Source organism: Lactuca serriola, chromosome 8 (genome assembly GCF_051521515.1).
Source record: "Lactuca serriola cultivar US96UC23 chromosome 8, Lser_US96UC23_V15, whole genome shotgun sequence".
Taxonomy (NCBI): domain Eukaryota; kingdom Viridiplantae; phylum Streptophyta; class Magnoliopsida; order Asterales; family Asteraceae; genus Lactuca; species Lactuca serriola.
The window spans coordinates 120,515,090-120,535,081 of record NC_136415.1 but is presented as its reverse complement, the minus strand read 5'-3'; the positions used below and the strand labels follow the sequence as shown (position 1 = coordinate 120,535,081).

General features: G+C 37.9%; 1 long non-coding RNA gene across 1 annotated transcript; it reads right to left on the bottom strand.

Annotated features, from left to right (window-relative positions):
• Positions 1–16,614: 16,614 nt before the first annotated feature.
• On the bottom strand, positions 16,615–18,241 carry LOC145070849 (uncharacterized). The gene is made up of 3 exons (XR_013690108.1): positions 18,086–18,241; positions 17,901–17,959; positions 16,615–16,916 (listed from the first exon to the last, which is right to left on the bottom strand). It is a non-coding gene; the product is annotated as an uncharacterized LOC145070849 (long non-coding RNA).
• Positions 18,242–19,992: the final 1,751 nt, after the last annotated feature.

The window sequence follows — 19,992 nt, the reverse complement described above, 5'->3', positions numbered from 1 at the left end:
CAACAAGCAAGCTCCTCATCCACCCCTAGCTCACCTTCTAGACCTTTGTGAGTCTTCGAGTTCCAACCTTTATGCTTTATGTTTCTAAATCTGGAGTTCTTTGTCTTGTTCTTCATGTTTGGGTTAGTTGGTGGGGTTAGAATCCATAAAGTTAGCAACTTTATGGATCCTTTAGGTCCTTTTGTGATCATATGTCCTAGATCTGAAGAATGATTGGGTTTTGAATCCTTTCATGAGGTAGTGACTTCATTTTCTCTACTTTTGACATAGCTTGAGCTCAAAGCATGCACTAGACATGCATGCCTAAAAATTAATGATTTTTATGATGTTTGGAGTGTAATAAGGCCTTCTAGAGAGTATGAGTGAGTTGTTTGAAGGATTAAGAGCTTAATGCATTAAGTTGTCCAGGACAAGTTCCTACGATGTGGCGATTGTGGTTATCACGAATGTTTTGTTCTTAGTCTGCCACGATGTGGCAGATGATTAACCATGACGTGGTGGCTAGTTGAGTTGACTTTTGGTTGTTGATTTTGACCGGTGACTTTCTGACAAAGTTTAACTTTAGTTCAACTTGAGGGTTTTGGGATGTAGTTTAAGGATTGGTTCCTGATTGTTGTATAGTTGACTTGTAGTACCGGTTTTTTTGGATTTGCGAGAGGTGTGACGTTATCTGCTAGACTGCAATATGAGTTTTCTCACTATACTCTGTACTGCAGTATGTGTCCTTGTGTATAAGATGTTGTTATGCTGTAGTGACCTGTTAGACTAGTAGATCTGCTATGATTATCTATGCTTGCTTGTTACTTTTTTGTGCATGTATTGACATAATGTGGTTGGGTTGAGGCAGTTTGCTTTGTGATGTAGGCTAACATACCTATGAGTGGTCCAATTATATGTTGGAGGCTCAGGAGCAGTCCAGCTTTATGTTGTAGGCTCATGATAGTGTGGTTGGGTTGAGACGGTATTGCTTTGTGTTGTAGACCAACATACCCGAGAGCGATCCAACTATATATTGCAGGCTCGTGAGCGGTCCAACTTTGTGTTGTAGGCTCAGGAGGCGGTCCAACCCTATGTTGTAGGTCTGGTGTGCATACATTGTATGTGTATTGTTGTGTGGGGTATTTTAGGAGAACTTACTAAGCTTTGACTTACAATTATGGATTAAATGTGTTTTAGGTACTTATCGAATGATGAAGGCGAGACGGTACACACACATATCAATGGTTTTATGATCTGAGGTTCCACATTGTTTTCTTTATAGCTCTGATTTGGAATTATGGTTTATGAACAAATGGTTGACTTTAACGTAACTTTATAAAAATGAGTGTTTATTCTATTTTAAAAATTAAATAATTATTCTCGAATTTGGGACGTTAAAAATGAGTGTCCTCTTTAATTAATTAATTTTTTTTTTTTGTGAATTCTCATAAGGAACCCTAAAGCAAGCCATATAAGACTTCATTTTTTTATCTTGCAACCCTATGCATACATGCTGAAAACATAAAAAGGCAAGTTCATTAAAGATTGTTATGAACTCAATAGAAATATAGGATTAACAAGGAAATAGGAGGAAGATATAGTTCAAGAGGCTAGTCCTCCCAAGAAAAAAAGAATGATATCCAAAAACATGAATGATGCCACTACGATCCCATATCCTAGATAATCATGTTATAACAAAATTTTCAAAAGAAATACTAAAACTACCCTTCCAGTACTTTGTACTAGTTTGTAATAATTAGGTATCCCATTGCTCCTTCTAGCATAAGTGAATTTTAATATGGATCTATCAATACCCCAACCCCAAAAAGCCATCACAACCTTGGGTTAAATAAAGGAAAAGTGTGATGCATGGTTTCCAGTATTCAGAGGTCGCTTTAGATACATGCATTGCTTCCAATAATAAGGACATTCTCGAAACACTTTTAACAGTCGTTGAACTTGAACATACTCCTAGCAGTTTCTTCGGTTCCATATCTAATTTAAGTTATGTTGCTAACTGGGGAGGGAGATTGGGAGAAAATGGTTGCCAACAACCTTTTTTGCAATTGTGATACATGGAAAACATGATGTATGAGTGTGTTTTATAGCAATTGGGGTCTACATATGACTAAGCTAATGCGTTGTAAAATTAGGGAAGGTCCATATACACGTAAACCATCAGTTAAGGCCTTTAGGTGAGTAACATGATACGGTTATTATTAATACTATTGACGACGGTGAGTGAGAAAACCGTCGTCCAAATCCTATCCCTTAAAACTCCTACAACTTTCAATCAGAGCCGCATAATCTCAAATACGGCGGTTTTTTGAAGTTCAGTCGATCATCTTCTTCTACCTACGATTCCTCCTTCTTCTCCCCCACGTACATGGCGGTTGTCTTCTCCGGCTTTGTTGCCTACGACTTAATCGCGTGTGGTGCTTTCTTTGATAAGGAGTGTTATTCCATATAAACCGGTAACTGCACCACCACGATCTCTGTTCCTGACTATATAAGTCTTCAATTTCACTGTAAATAGCCCAATGTTTCAATCAATTGATTTGAATTGAAATCGCAGATAGTTCTTTCCACCTTCCACTAGAATTCTTTGTTTCTCACATGGTAGTATCTCCCACGTTCACTATCGTCCATAGAAGCTCCCACAGCTACAGAAGAATGATTCAACTTCGCTTCCATGGTTCTTTCCCCACTACTCCTATAAACAGTTCCTCACACCATAATTGTATCCTCATTATCTCTCAAAACTCTGCATATAAATATAGAGGCTATTAATGGAGAATAAGAGAACGGTTCTTCACCCTAACTTCTTCCCCTTCCTGCCGGACAACCACCTTTCTTCTTCCTAATGTTCTCCTATTAACTTCCATTCATATATGTTTCTCCATTGTTTAGATCAACAAGATTTCAAAGATGGAATTGGTATCTTCCTGTTCATCTCTCTCTCTCTCTCTCATCAATCGAGTGAATTGTTGCAGTATTGATTTAGGGTTTCAATTATTGTTCCCTGGTTGTTGAATTTTGATTTGTGTTTCATCTATCCATGAGTTGTTATGTTTGATGGCTTCTGGGCAACAACTATCTGAAAATAAGGTATGCAATTTCACTATATTATGCATCTATTTAACTATCCAGTTCATTTCCCACTTATTTAAGTGGAGTTAGTGTCTATTGAATGATTGTTTGTATGTTTGGGTTTTAGTAACAGGCATGATAAGTTCTCTATAAGGTCCAGTTGTTTGTCCTACTGTCCAAAGGAAGCAAGGAGGTGTTTATGCAGTTCATGCCATTAATGGATCTTGAACAAATTTTAAAGGTCTTAAAAGTGGGATGTAGGGATTCAGAGGCATTTGTAGTCATCAAATTCATATCCATAATCAATCAAGATCAAAGACCAATATCATTACATGCACTTTTAGTTGCTCCTCAAATGAAAATGGTAGCATGGCAGAGAGTTTCAATGAGAATGAATCAGATTATGTTGATTCCAGTCAGTAGTTGAAGTTGGTAAGATAAACAATCTGTTATGGTGTTTTAGTCGGTTCTAAGTATGCAAATTAATATCAATTTATGATATTTTGGTTTCATGCACAGTTGAGTTGAAGAGTGGCCTAGAGGAGTTTATGATTTCACAAGTTCGATTTCTTCATCTTATTCTCTAATGTGGTAGTTTTTGTTTCACAATTTAACAATATATGGTATGTTCTATTTAGGGTTTAAAGTTGGTTATTAACACACTATCTCTTCCTCTATGAAGCAAATGATAAAAAATTAAAAGGGTCTAAAAGCTTCCCATGTGAAAATTTTCAGTTATAAGTAATCCTTTCAAATGCAATTCTAGCTTTCCATCTACCTTCGGCACCATTTCAATCCTTTGGGAATCACGTTTCATTCTTCTATCTCACCCATGGACTTGAAGACAAGCTATAGGTACACTTTTATCTTAGTTAAATCAAATTTTAATAATTCCTTACCCTTGTCCAATTATTTAAGGAACCTGTTGGTGTTTCCATATGATGTTATTTTTTTTACTCTCTAGTCATATGCCTAATGCTGAAAGAATGTGAGTTACATATGCTTATGAGTTATGACATAAATAAACACTAAAGGTTATGATTGTTTCCCTAATGTGGCTTTTATTAACATTTAAAGGAGCCAAAGTAACAGACCAACTCATAAATGATTTTGTATCCTCGCTTGAGTAATGACAATGTTGATGGGGGTGATGGAGTTGAAACAGGTAATTACTGAATTCTGCATTCTCACCATTTGTTCCATATGCAGTGATCACTTCAGTAGTTTAAATCTTGAACTATACAGACAGACAGGCAGTTCCTCTCAAAAGAGTGAAACTTTCCATTTAGTTGAAATGAACATCTACTTATGTTTGAATGATATTCAAGGTGTGTTTTAGTCAATTATTTTTCATATGACTTCATATATCTTTATGCTCACAAATAATTTTATAATTTCCCAATAGGGAAGAGGGTTGTTATGTATGAATTTACTAATACTATTGTCATAACCATGTAGACTATATGTAAGAATCGTTGCATCAGGACACAGTGTAATATGTTGAATAACGAATTCATGTTGTTAAAAAATCTTTCCGTAGTAAGCAATTCTTTTATATATAGTTCTATTTGTAACACCCCGTTCTTTAAGAGTTTAATTATGAGTCCCTGAGACTTATGAGGAAGGTTAATTCTGGTCCTTCTACGAGAAATGAGTTTCATCCGAGAAGGTTTCGGGCTGGCGTATGTGTTAGAAGCATTGGGCTTCTCGTCACCCCGTATGAATGTAAAGTTATTTGGGAGCGGGTTTAGATTTGTCACACCCCGAAAACCGAAAGCGGAAACATTTCCGGGGTTGACTCCACGTTGAGTATTAAATCCAATGTACATAGTAAGTAAAGTGAAACAAACATTACATTACATATTAAAAGTTTTACAATTTGTTTCAAAAGACACAGTTTATACAGTTGTGATACATAGTATAGATATAAACAAAACGAACGAGCTTTGCACGCACACCATCCTGGATCAAGTAAGTCTTCGGGTACCTGTACTATCGTTGACCTGAGAACACAAGCGGTTTAAAAATCAGCATAACGCTGGTGAGTTCATAAGTAGTTTTGTTTTGTGAAAATGTATATGTTTCCTTTCTGTTTCTGAAAATGTAACACACACCAAGAAAATCCCACATTTTCTTAAAAGTTGGTTGTTGTTTCACAAAAGTAAAGTATAGTTTGGTTACCCAATTCGTTAAACTATTCTGTTTACGTACCAGTGTATTCCCAGGAAAGTCCCATACTTTCCTGAATGTTAGTTATTGTAAAAGATGTAATGTTATTCAGTTTGTTACACTTTTCTAGTTTTGTATATGTTACCCAGGAATGCCCCATGCTTTCCTGTATGTTGGTTTTCGATGTGAAAGATGTATTCTGTTAGACCTGGTTATGTACAATGTTTCCCAGGAAGGTCCCATACCTTCCTGAATGTTGGTTATCATTGTAAATGATGTAAAAGATGTAAAATATGTAAAAGATGTAAAGCGAAACCTGGTTATCTGTAAAATGTAATAAGTGGTTCATTATTACTATAAGTAAATCTCTGTTATCCTAATTGCGAGTTCCATAACCATACTAGAGACTGAACCTGTGGCAATAAGTAGTCCACAACCTTATGACTTTCGTCACCCTTGAACCATTTCGGTTCGGCTGTAGCTAGCAGCCAGGTGTGGGGTAGTCAGCCCCGTATAGATCTATACACTCAAGTCACGGTCTCTAAATCCCATAGATTCTGGTTACGGGTGTAGTCCTCCACTCGCGTATCTCTGTGGAGTGTTCGCCGAGGACGTGTCTCCAATCATACATGAATAACAAATTTACTAGTAATAATAAGATGATCCTCCACTCGCGTATCTCTGTGGAGTGTTACCGAGGACAAACAGTGTACAAATTATATGATCAAATGTTCTAATGTAATGCTTTTAACTGATAATATGTGGAAAACCATTTGTGAAATATATATAACATAGCAGTTTATAAAACCCATTTCACAAATAAGTGTTTATGTGATCTGTATGTTCTTCCAATTTATTAGTTGCGTATATCATTATTAAAAGCATATGAACTGTGAAACACACAAACAAAATACGTTTTGAGTACAAGAACCCTTGTACTTTGCTTGTGTTCTCCCCCTGAAAACAGTGAAAACAATGAAAAAGGGTAAGGGTATGAACTCACCAGACTCAGAATCGCAACTATTTCGGATACTAAGCATGGCTTTGGGGCTTGATTACTCGTGATGTCCCTATGTAAAATGAAATAATTTCCATATATATTTAATTAGGGATACATTCACTAATTAAATGGAACATTACACTCCGACGAGATTAAACACCTCAAAACGAGCGTTTGGAGTGATCCGGGTGACATCTACGAACATGTATTGGCACTAGGGACTTGGGACTTGAGTTTAATCCCCAAGAGTAAACATTTAAATGAGTTTACAACCACAAAACATACCCACACATGAGTTTACGGCCGTAAACTCATGTTGGTGTGAATTTGGGTGTTTAATGGCTTGTTTGGACATGGGGATTGTTGGAATGGATTTCTAAATTGCCTTGGAATGCTTGGAAAGGATTTATAACATTTAAAAGGGAGTTTACGGCCTTAAACATGGAGTTTATAGGCATAAACTCTATTATGGTCAAGAATAAGTCATTTGAGGTACAAAGAACAATCACATGTGATTCTAACTAATTTTCTAAGGCTTAGTATAAATTTTAGGCTTCATTTAACACATTTTTAGGAGTTTACGGCCTAGAAGCATGTTCTATGGCCGTAAACTCTCCTTTGTTCATGAAAAATTTGTTTTTGATGCTTAAAACACTCATATGTAATTCTAGAAATTTTTCCAAGCCTTAAGGGTGCATTAAGGGCATTTTTAGCATGATTATATGATTTTACGGCCAAAGGCTATGTGCTTAGGCCGTAAACTCCAATATGTATGACATTTGATGTGTTTAAGGTCTCCAAACCATTTTTAGATGATTCTAGGATTTACCACAAGGCTATTGGTTAAGTTACAAGGCATTTGGACATGTTTAAAGGCTCTTAATCCCCATTTTAGAGGAGTTTACGGCCCAAGAAGGAGTCTTGGCCGTAAACTCTCTTTTGTCCCATATAATTCATGTTTTATATGTTTCAAGTCTCAATTAGCAAGCCTTAAGGTCTTATCTAAGTCCCATATATGATTTGGAAGGGTTAAATGGCTCAAAAACCCTCATTTACATGAGTTTACGGCCTAGGATAGTTCTAGGGCCGTAAACACATAATGATGGTCCTAATTTATAGATTATACTCAAATTTGAAGGCTAAAGAGGTTGCATAACATGCTAGGGAAGTTACCTCAAAGATTTGAAGCCTTAAACTTGAGATTTGGACCTTGAATTCTTGTTTGAGGAGAGAGGTTGGAAATGTTTATGTAAGAAATGGCCAAAAGCTTCAAATGAAAGCTTTGAATCACTTATATAGTGCTCGGGAATTGGACACGACGGAATTCTACCCAATACCGACGTTAAGTGGGGCTTTTGGTCATACCCGACCAAATTGTCGTAACCCGATATGGTCGATTCTAGAATTATTCCGATAGCTATAATGGGGTGTTAAAATGATTTCTAATGGCATTAAGACACCCATTAAGTCATTTTAGATCAATATAAGTTAATGACTTAAAAAAATGGTAAAATCGGAAACGAATTTGGAAACGACGTTTGGTTGATCAAATTGGATTACAAGAAGTGATATGAAATTTCGGGTTGTTACAAGATTAGAGGAGTTGCGGTGTTTTGAAGTTGATCATTGTTTATAGCTCGTTATGGTATAAGTGGAAAAAGGGTACCATGCATGCATGGCATGCATGCAATTATTGGTGAAGTCTGGCTGGGTACGCCCAGCGTAAGCTGGACGTACGCCTGGCATAAGGGAGCGATAAGTTGCAGGTGGCCGGGTGAGTACGCCCAACGTACCAGGGCGGTACGCCCAGCGTACTCTCAGAAACCCCAAACCCTATTTTAGGGTCAGCCACTATATAAGGAACATGTTGGTTCACTCTTTAGCCTCCTTATGCTCATCCTCAACCTCAGAGAAACCCTAGATCTCGTGTTCTCTCCATTTTTGGGTGTGTTTGTCCTTGGAAAGCTCTTTTTGGCAAAAGAAAGGCTTGAAGGAGAAAAGAGAAGTTGTTAAAGAAGAAGAAGAACGTGTGGAGCTTGTAGATCTGAAGAGATACCATCCTTTGGAGCTTGTTTGAGGTACAAAGCTTCTTGCTTGACCTTCATATTCTATAGATCTATGTATTTTGAAGCTTTGTCACCATTCTTGTCCCAAAAGTCCTCACCTTGTTGCATATTTCGATTTGGTCAAGATTATCTGTCCTTTCAGACCTTTGGAGAGGTCTTGAGTGAGAAAAATGAGGTCCTAAGGGTTGTAGTTATTCCATGTGTGAGATATATAAGTCTTAATGGATTAAGACCTTGGATTAAGAGCTTAAGGACGTCCCAAGTGATAAAGTCTGAGACTTTATGAATTCTAATCATATTTGGCCTATGGATCTGAAGTTTGGGCTTAAGAGCTTAAGCCATTAAGAGGTTAAAAGGACTTATTGAGTATTGCAGTTACACCCCGCGTAGCGGGCCAAAGCCCCGATCCTCATTCGCGTTTCATTGCAGTACGCCCAGCGTACCAAGGAGGGTACGCCCAACGTACTCCTCCTGTTGGACTTTCATTTTTGGGCTTTGAGTTTGGGCCGTTGGTGGATAGTTGGTTATTGGGCCAAGTCTGGGAATTTATGGATAGAGTGTTTTGGGCCCAATTATTGTTTTGGACATTGGTTCTAGGCTCATTTGGTGAAGTGGGCCCAATTTGGTAAATTGGGCCAATGTTGGACTTTGTATGAGATTTGGACTTTGATATTGGCCCGATAAGTGAATGTATGATTGGCCTAATGTTTAATTGGTTATGATGGTTAGTTCGGGATTTGCAGTGAGTTGGTGATTCGAGAGTCTGCTTCTTCAGTACAGAGTATCGGCATTTGCGAGGTGAGTTATCCTCACTATATCAACAGGGTCTAAGGCACCAAGGCCGGCCCTTATCGGATTGAGATCCGGGTATTTGTTGTTATGTTATTGCTTTGATATGTTTGCATCCTGGTAGCTAGGATGGTATATGATAGAGACGTGATTGAGATCGGTATCCTGAGAGGTAGGGTGATGCTATGCTAGTGACCGGTTAGGTCGGTATCCTGGTTAGGATGATGATATGTTATGTGATCTGTTTGATCGGCTTGTTGACTATGAATTGCTATATGATTATATGTTTATGTGCACATGGTTGTTTGGACTGGAGTTGGGTTGAGGCGGGTCCTGCTTTGTGCTGTAGGCCAAGATACCCAGGGCAGACCGGTTGTTCCGAAGGCCCAGCGAGCGGTCCGGATAGGCTGCAGGCCCCAAGAGGGCGGACCAGACGTGTCGAGGCTCGGAGAGTGGACCAGGCCAACTGAAGGCCCGGTGCGGGCGGACCAGTCACACTGTAGACTCAGAGAGTGGACCAGGTGGATTGAAGGCCCGGTGCGGGCGGACCAATCACATTGCAGACTCGATGTATGTGGCTAGACTCGGAGGGTGGACCAGGTGGACTGTTGGCCGGTGCGGCGGACCAGTCACACAGTAGACCCGAAGTGTATGGCTGTTCTGTGATCGGATATGTTATGGCATGTTATGCTTGTATGGTATATGTGGTTGGTATTTTGGGGATATCTCACTAAGATTTCGGGCTTACAGTTGTGGTTTTATGTTTTTCAGGTTCTTCAGGAGACCGTGGCAAGGCAAAGGCGTGATCGTACCGCTCCTCATGTTTTTGGTCGTGATGTGACTCTGGGAATACTTTAAATAAATTGTATTGAAAACCTTTTTGTAATAATTTTAATGGAATTGGGTTGTTTTGAAAAAAATTAAATTGGTTGGAATTTTTCGGTCGTTACAAGTTGGTGTCAGAGCCTTGGTTTGAGTGAATTGGAGGAACACTCGTGTGACTCCAGTCTCAAATCGAGGAGAGTTTTCAAAAGAGAATTTAAAATGGTTTTCAAAATGAGTAAATGAGGACGCGGAGGTACGATCAGCCGGAGCCAGTAAGTAACCCCAAAATACCATACATGATATTTGTTTTTGAGCTTGATAGAACAGCATGTTAGTGCTAGGCTAGGGATTTTCAGGATTTCATGACAATGTTGCCTGATTTGTGATGCATGTAGCCTAGGGTTTCCTTGTGGGAGATTTCCAGTGTTCCTCTAGTAGTGAGGGTTGAGCGTTTGTTATGCATGTTTTCACTAGGGTGTTGTGGTAGTACTTCATACAAATATAGGTAGGTGTGGAAGATAGTATGGGCCCGTACTACTGAAAGCACAGGACCCATACGCGTATCAGGGAAACCATGATCTTTAGGGTTGGGTTAAGAGAGTTGGTTCCCGGGATAGTGGGAAGTGTCTAAGATTTTGTGGTATTTTTCAGTATGGAGATTCCGAGGCATGCTGGGAGTGGATCCGGTTCAGGATCAGGAGCAGGAGAGGGAGTTCCGGGCGGGTCTGTGCCACCCGAGGTTATTGGTCAGATGAGTACGTGCAAGTTGGATGCGAGGATTCGTGAGATCCTGCGGGATGAGATTGCTGCGTTGTTTCGGGCTGAGTTGTCGGAACTGTTCGGGTCGATCAAGACCGCCATGGTTGAGTATTTTGATGAGCGCTATGCAGCTCTCACAGAGACGGCTGCCGCGGCGGCTACAACGGCTGTAGCAGCGGCAGGGGGAGGAGTTAGTCGGGGTTTTCAGTATCGGGACTTCGATAATACGAAGCCTCCCACCTTTGATGGAGTTCAGGAACCGATTGTTGCTATGAGATGGTTATCGGACGTGGAGGGGTGTTTCTTCACGTGTTCATGCCCTGCTGATCAGAGGGTGAGATGTGCTCTGAACTTGTTAAGGCTCGGGGCGAAGGATTGGTGGTGACTGACCACGGGGTCATATTCGGATGCACAGAGGGTTGCGGTTTCATGGGATCAGTTCAGAGAGATATTCAGCACTCATTATGTTCCGCGAGTTGAGAGGGAGAGATTGTCTCAGGAGTTCCTTGAGCTGAAGCATGATTCGGAGTCGGTGACTGAGATTACCAGGATGTTCACTGAGAGGGCGATGTTTTGCCCTGAGTTCGCTTCGGAGCAGGCTCAGATGTCCCAATATCTGAGCATGCTCAAGAGGGATATCAGACAGTTTGTGTCTACGCAGAGGTGCGAGACTTTGTTGGAGTTGCAGGAGGCCGCCAGGCCGAGGTGAAGTAGAGATTGAGTTGCAGTTGCGTGAGCTGAGGCAGGCTCCGGTACAGTCGCAGCCGGCACCGAAACGGTCCAAGACCGTTGATTCTAGGGTGGGAGATCAGAGCAGCTACGCTTGTGGGAAGTGTGGGAGGGGTCACACCGGGGTTTGTAGGTCCGGTGGTGCATGCCGCAAGTGCGGAAAGGAGGGGCACTATGCGAGGGATTGTTGGTGGTCAGCGCCGGTTCAGGATTTGAGGATTTGTTATCATTATCATCAGGTTGTACATTTGAGGGTCAACTGTCCACAGCTCGCTGCAGGACCGGTGAAGGCTCCAACACCGGCCACTTTGAGGATCACAGGTGGAGGTCAGGGTGGAGCGGAGCCCCCAAGGGATCAGGGTCGTGCTTTTCAGCTTACAGCAGAGGAGGTCAGAGCAGTGTCGGATGCATAGGCGGGTATGTTCCTTTCTTGTTGTATTCATTTTCTTGCGATTATTGTGGAGTATTGTTTATGTGCTAGTATCTTTGTGTGGTTTTCGATGCGGTATTCGTTGTTTTTGAGGGTTGTGGCTTGGTTATGGGCTATTGTATGGAAATTTCGTTGGTTATTATGTATGAGGGTGATTAGTGGAAATTGGCTTTTGGTCTGAATGTCGGGAAGCATCTGCTTCCTAAGGAGGGGTTAGCTGCAGATTGAGTTTCTTTCAAGCGAGATGATCAGTGTGGAAATGTGATTTTTGTGAAGGTTGTTAGAGCTAGTGGGAATCAGCCCACGTGTAAGTGTTGGTTTTGTGCAGAGTTGTTTTGGGAGGTCGGTGATGGCGACCGATGGTTGATAGTCAGTACCCTAAGTGGGGGAGAAATGGAAAATTCTCCGGAAGATCGATGAACATGTGAGGTTGCTTAGCTGTTTGGGATTCAGCAGTGTTCTGTTAGCCCAGAGTGTAGGCTGGTATGAGTAGTTGTCAGGCATGCGGGGCGGGATACAGACCTAGGGCATTTGATTGTGGAAGGCCTGGGATCGGGCCGGGATCGAGTATGTATGATGGAGATAGAGTTCGGAACCCCTAGAGGGCTAGAACAGTATGCATGGGAGGATTTCCCAGAGAGATAGCTCAGAATGATGGATGTTAGTTGAGCGGTCCGGATAGAATGAAGGCCGGGAGGCGTACCAGTCAGGCCGAAGGCTCGGAGAACGGTCCAGCCAGACTGAAGGCACTGGAGGGCGGTCCAGATTGGCTGAAGGTTTTGAGAGTGGTCCAGATTGGCTGAAGGCTTGTTAAGGCGGTCCAGTCATGCTGAAGACTCTGCAGGTATCGATAGAGAGGTTCGAGGAAATGGATTGAGTATGTTGCGATGTGTTAGCATTAGAAGGTCTGGCCCCGAGTATTGATCTTGATTAGTGGAGATGGTGCATGGACTCGAGAGTCCTTGCAAGCAGAGTCAGAGCATGTGTGTTGGATGGATAGCGGATACGCTATGAAGGAGTAGTGTAGCATTGGGCGAGCGCCGTGGCACTTGTGGTAGTGTCAAGGCAGCCAAGCGGTTTTCCTTGGTAAGGAAAGAGAGAGGAGTGTAACTCCGAGAGGGAGTGCAAATTCACGAAAGTGAAAGCGGCAGAGCAGAGTTATGATTGGAGTGATCCAAGTATGGTCATTGAGCAGCGTGTTTGCGGCAGTGGAATGGAAGCACATCCGGTTTGGGATGTCTGCTGAGGTCGCGGAAGGAATTCCGGGGGGGTGGGGGGGGGGGTAGAGCCAAGAGGCTCGGCAGGAATGCATGGATGAAATTTTGGAATTCCAGATAAATTTGTTTTGTGGTGAAAATGCATCCGGAAGGAAGTTTGGAAGTGTCAGCAGTGTATCGGGGTTTTCCTAACCCGAGGACACCAGAACCAGTTTGGTGCGATTATGAGATTGCGGTGGAGAACTCGTGGGAGTTGCTCTAGGGCTGAAGCTTGTGTCATCCTGTCAGCAAGAAAGATAAAGTTGGGTTTCAGATTTCGATGGTTGAGTCTTGGTTAGCTTGGTTCGTTGAATGCCAGGCGGTGCATTGCAGGGACAGTTTCGGAGTAGAGTTGTCTCAGGCTTCGAGGACGAAGCCTAATTTAAGTTGGGGAGAATTGTAACACCCCGTTCTTTAAGTGTATAATTATGAGTCCGTGAGATTTAAGAGGAAGGTTAATTCTGGTCCTTTTATGAGAAATAAGTTTCATCCGAGAAGGTTTCGGGCTGGCGTATGTGTTAGAAGCATTGGGCTTCTCGTGATGTGATTCTGGGAATACTTTAAATAAATTGTATTGAAAACCTTTTTGTAATAATTTTAATGGAATCGGGTTGTTTTGAAAAAAAATAAATTGGTTGGAATTTTTTGGTCGTTACACTATTGTTAAGAGTTGATATAATGTTTGTGCAGTGAATTTTGAAAATGAACTTTTCTTATAGGTGAAATCAAAGAGGAAAGTAGTACCATCGGTTCCTGTTTAGGCACATGTGGTTAAGAGTGTTGCCCTACAACTGAGTGGCATCAACAACTTTAACCAGCTACTATGTTAATTTGTTCCCCAAATTACCCTTAATATTGTTGAAGAATCTTTATCTTATGAAGAAGGTGAATACATCTTCTCTTTTTATTTCTTTTGGATTTCTATTGAGGAATATATGTGCAACGTGCTTAACTATGTAAAAGTTTTATATTTAGCCGAATTAAAGTAAGTTTAATTATGTGAGGAACTTGCCCACCAGTCTTAAAAGTTATCAAGAATTTCGGGATAATCAACCTACTGTCACTTAATATCACATTTTCCTATGTTGCCTACAAACACACAGAAAAAGAAAAGCTTAGAATTTGTGTCACACCTAAAATTGACTTTTGCATATTTTTTATCAGTTTGTGGCAGAAAAACGAAACAACAGTGGCATTTAATTATTTTTAATTTTTTTTGTAACTATATTTCTATTATGGTTACAAATTTAAAATTCGTAGCATATTTTGGTTAGATTAGAGAGGTGTTGTTTTTTATTTTAGTTCCATGTGGACAACTTGAGGACGTTTATTTTTTTGACTAAATGACCTTACTATACTTAATCTGGTCTACACTATATAGCGGATTATTTTTCACTTAAAGTGGAAAAATTGGTGTAATAATAATGTATGTACATTCATTTAACTATAATAGCAACATACTTAGAAGTTTGTAATGTGTAGCAGCAAGTTACTTTTGTTACCTATAATAGCATTATACTTACTAACATCCGAATTCGTTTCTATGTAGAAAAATCTTACATAATTGGTCTATTTTCAGAAAAAGGATTACAAAATTGGTCCTTGTAGGAAAATATTACTTATATTTATAACAATAATAGCAGCGTACTTTTTTCTTAAAAATAATAATAGCATCATACTTATCTTTTTAAACATAAATAGCAATGTATATTTTTTTTAATCCAATAATTTTATTGATTATTGTCAAATATATAAATTGAATTATGCTAAAAAAGAAATCGTTTTTAGCAATGTACTTTCGTTTGATTATTTGAAATAGTAAATTATGGATGCAATGTACCTTTTTTTTTTCTTTTATCTACATATAAATAGGCGTTTTAACCATAATGGTAAATACTCTTGCCATTCAGTTCAATTTTGTATAATTTACATTTTATGTTTATTAAATTTGGTAAATATATTTTGCAAATGTTATACTCCAATTAAAAAACTCCGTAAAATATAACAATGTACTTGAAAATAGAACATTATAATAAACACATCACCAAATGCAAGTATTTTTGAGTAAGAAAGACCTTTTGTTACTTGACTAAATATTTTTAGTAATATGTTAGAAACTACATTCATTTGGTAAAAAAAATAAAATCAATCCATTTTTTTTTAAATCCGTCAACCCGACCAACAGGTGGGTATAACAATAGTTATATATGTCGTGGATGTGTTATTGCTTCATATATGTTAAGTATGTCATGCTTTAACCGATGCACATACCCCTAGCAGTTTCTTCGGTTCCATCTCTAATTTAAGTTATGTTGCTAACTGAGGAGGGAGATTGGGAGAAAATGGTTGCCAACAACCTTTTGCAATTATGATACATGGAAGACATGATGTATGAGTGTGTTTTATAGCAATTGGAGTCCACATATGACTAAGCTGATGCGTTGTAAAATTAGGGAAGGTCCATAAACACGTAAACCATCGGTTAAGGCCTTTAGGTGAGTAACATGATACGGTTATTATATATGTTGTGGGTGTGTTACTGCTTCATATATGTTAAGTATGTCATGCTTTATATGTTATGGTGAATTGCATGTCACTAAGTGAAGGTGTTTCCTTATTTTAGATATGTTTGTCGGTTATTTGACTGATGTAGTTGGGATGGGCATATTAGTTTGAGAATCGATACTTGATTATTGGTGACATATGTAGTATCATGAATATTATTCTGACATTTAGTCAAGTGGTTGGGGAACATGGTTTGAGTCAAGTCAGTCGTATCGAATAGAGTCATATGTATTGCATTAATGTTGTACATGTTTATCTAATGGTAATTGTTGCACCATGTTATGAACTATTATAGCCTGACTCATTAAGCTTTGAACTTACCCATTTTTTGTTGATTGCATATATTACAGGAGTAGTATGGATAGAGTACGCGTGTATACTTAGAATATGCTTGAGTGATAAGAAGGCTTGGTAAATGCTACTGAGTACGTGTCAAAGTATCATCCCCATTACATGTGGTCATTGGCTAGATTGAGTAGCTTTGGGATCCGTTGAGACTTCAAGTTGTATTATATAATAGATAGCTCAGGTATAGTTAATCTTTCACATTTATGTTATGACTGTAAATAATAGGTTTTTCTAAGGATATGTTATGTTACATAGAGGTAATATCGGAATTTCAATATAACTTTTAGAAAAAGATTGTGTCAGCTTTGAAGAAAGTGAGGATGTTACAACAAGTATCTCTTCATAAAAGGATATATCCTTTTTCCAAAACACACATTTTTTTTGGGACTCGCCCATTTCCATAAATATTGATCTACCTCTTTGCTTGTATTAGTTTGTCTTGTCATGGATACTATGTTTCTGGTATAATATTGTTATAAGGAAACTTAGATTATGGTCTTTAGTATTTCTTATATATAACTCATGTCATTTTATACACATCCAATTATCATTGAAACAACCATAGAAATTATGTTCAATTTAGTTCAACATTGTCTAACAAATGCAACCTAAAAACACTAAAAACATTTATTCGTCAATTATCATACAAATGACATTAAATGTAACAATTTTGTTAACACAAATGAAACACTACATGAATGGATCACTAGCAAGCCATAAATAGACTCATGTGATTTATCATGATATATAAAAGATTACGCTGCATCGAATCAGAGTTTCCCAGGGCTTGGAGGGTCATGTTTATCATTTGGTCCGGTTCCTCCATAATCCATGGTTTCAAGATCCATTCTTCGTGTGGCAGACCTATCAAACTCCATGTTCTCTCCATGACTTGTCACGTCAATTTCATCCTATAATCGTCAACATAATAAACACTTGGATAAAAAAAAAATCATGCATTTTGTGAAAACTAAAAAATATGTTAAGTAAAATCACTAAATTGACCAAAATAAGGTGTTATATCAATATAACTTATAACACATCGTGACTACCATATACTTATCGTAAAATAATTTTCTATCTGTGAAACTGATATCTGACTACAGGGCGGTCCAGACGGTGTGCAATCCGGGCGAACGTCCAGAGCCTACGTCTACAGGGGGCCTAAAATTTATGGGGTATGTAGTGATTTTTAGAACTTAAAGTTGGTTCAAACTCAAACTGTCTGAAAAGATAAACAACTTGGGTTGCTTGTTATTGTTAATTGAACGCATTCATAGTAAAATATAAATGATATTTTTTTGAATCTTTATTATAAGGGCAATTTTTTTTTCTTTTCACTCCGGGCCCCATATACATTTGGACCGGCCACTGTTATTTTGCAAAATATGAATTATTTATAACCCCCTTTTTTTGCCAAAAATCTATGAGTGTCTTGTGAAATTATTTTACGAAAATAACTAATTTTTAAAAGATAAGTTATAAATATGTAATGAGTTTATCATATAGTAATCTGGCAAATTAATTTTATTGAATTATTTTATAATAGCTCTCAAAACATAGTGGTCTTATAACATATTTAAAGGCTATAATAATTCAACGTTAAATTTTTAAATCCAATAACAAAAGTAAAAAAAAAATAGGCTTGTTGTTTTATTGAGTTTGCCTCAACGATGAACCGGAATTTGAGGAATCTCATTCTCTTTTCCTTCAAAATTTGTAAGGTTTTGAACCTAGTAAATACTAATCTCTAAGATCCAATATATTAACTTAAATTCTTTGGTTTTCGATCTTATTTATAAGTTTTTCTTTTAACTCGATTGTTTAAAACAAGCAGTAATTTCTCAAGTAACAAAAAATAAGTTATAATCATCTTTATAGAGTTGAGAGAGAACCTGCAAATGTATTTCTTGGACTGCAACTCCTCTTTTTATCCATTTGAAATCTCCCGTTCCTTGAAACCAAAACCAACAAAAAGACTCCGTTTAATTTGAGATGAAAACAATCAACTTTATAGATCTTGAACACGAATCTCACACTCAGATTTCTATATAAAAGAATGAACTAAAGGAAGGCTTACTTGATGCACTTGAAGAGATGATGAAGCCCATGAACAATAGAAGAAAACAAACAAAACCAGCCTTGGAACCTTTCATGTTTGATTGGTGTTTTGAAAGGATGGAAGGTGGGAATTTAAGTTGCATATATATGAATGAACATATCCAGACAAAAATATGTAATTAATGGTGGGTCTCATCAGACAAGACCTCTACCCCACATCTACAAAGTCAACTTCTCTTCTAATTTATAGCTTTAACCATTACAATAATTGAATCTATATTTATTACAATGGTGGTAACTATTGAGCTCATTGTTAACATTACAGTCTATGATCTTGCATATTGGTGCGATGCGAATAGATAAGTAAGTGTTTATATATCTTCGAGTTTTGTCTTTTATTCTCTTTCTATAAATGGTTTTTTTATTATTAATCTTGAATTTTACATATATTTTATATTGACTTGTTAAAACCTCTTATATATCAATCAAATGATACTCATTGGGCATGGTTAAGGTTTTTCTGGAAGCTAACATTTTTGCGTTTGTGCAAATATATACGGCCAGTTCTGAGAAATTACCTTAAAGGCCTATGACGAGCTAGGAAAAATGGTTCTTATCGTTATTATAATTTTTTATTTTTAAATAAAAATATTTAGAATATATAATAAAAAAATTAGGTTCCAAAAATATATATAATAATGAACGAAAGATTAATATTTTCATAACTGAATTTGTATAGATGTCAAAGAAACATGACCGTAGGTTATGTTTTAGCAAAGAGTTAGTAAGATATGTACAAATTAAACATGTGTTCTGAAGAGTAAAAAAGTTATTCATCAATTCAACTTATATTATACTTTAAGATTTGCATATCAATATATTAAAAGATTGCCTTTACGATAGGCATGGTAGTGATCTTGATATGTACAATCCCCAAATGACATCTTAGTGATTTGAGGCTCGATAGATAATTGTTTTTCAAGATTCTTATAAGATTAATGGTATTTCAAAATTAAAAAAAAATAAAATCAAATCTACTGATTAAAAATATTGATTAGTTAGTAATAGGTTAATAAATTACATAAGAAAATGTTTTTTTATTCAGATTGAGAATACGGGAATATTTAAGAAGGTGGGTGAGATCCCACTTATTGCCTAACTATTTTGATCTAACTTTATATCCCATCCATGGACATCTTGCGCCTATGTTTATCCATCCAGTGGTGAATGGACCACTCGCACATAGTATGATAGTACCTAACATAGTTTTTGATTTTGGATGTTAATCTATGGTGACAAAAAGCTAAAATGTACATTATTTTGTTGAAAATAACATGCTAACAAATTTGGTCATTAAAACGTGTTGTAATGTAGCAATTTGATTTTTTTTTTTGAAAAAGCAAATGCAATGTAAATATATATAAGAGGAAAAGAACAAGCAACCACGGCTAGCAAGCAACTAAGACGTGGGCTTAAGTACAAGTAAGGTAACGAAACAAAAACATAAACATAAACAGTTACATGATACAATTCATAAGATGAGAAAAAGAAGAACAACACCAGTCTATCCAGCTGTCGCAACCTGCCTTGCTCCTGTGTTTGCACCATAGATATGATAAAGATATAACATTGTGAGCTACTTTTGTGGACGAAAGTCTTAAATCCTTGTAAATTATCTTGTTCCTTGTGGTTCAGACATTCCACCAAAGACAATATAAAATTGAAATGAAGATTCCTCTTTTTCTTGGACAATTACCCCACTAGGCTGCGAAGTTGATGACTTCGGGAGGTGAAGTAAGTTGTTGAGTTTTAACCCAACACCATTTAATCACCCATTCATAGACTCCTTTAGTGAAATCACAGTCTAGCAGAAGATGATTGACAGTTTCCGGTGCTTGACTGCATAGATGGCATGTAAGGTTGAGG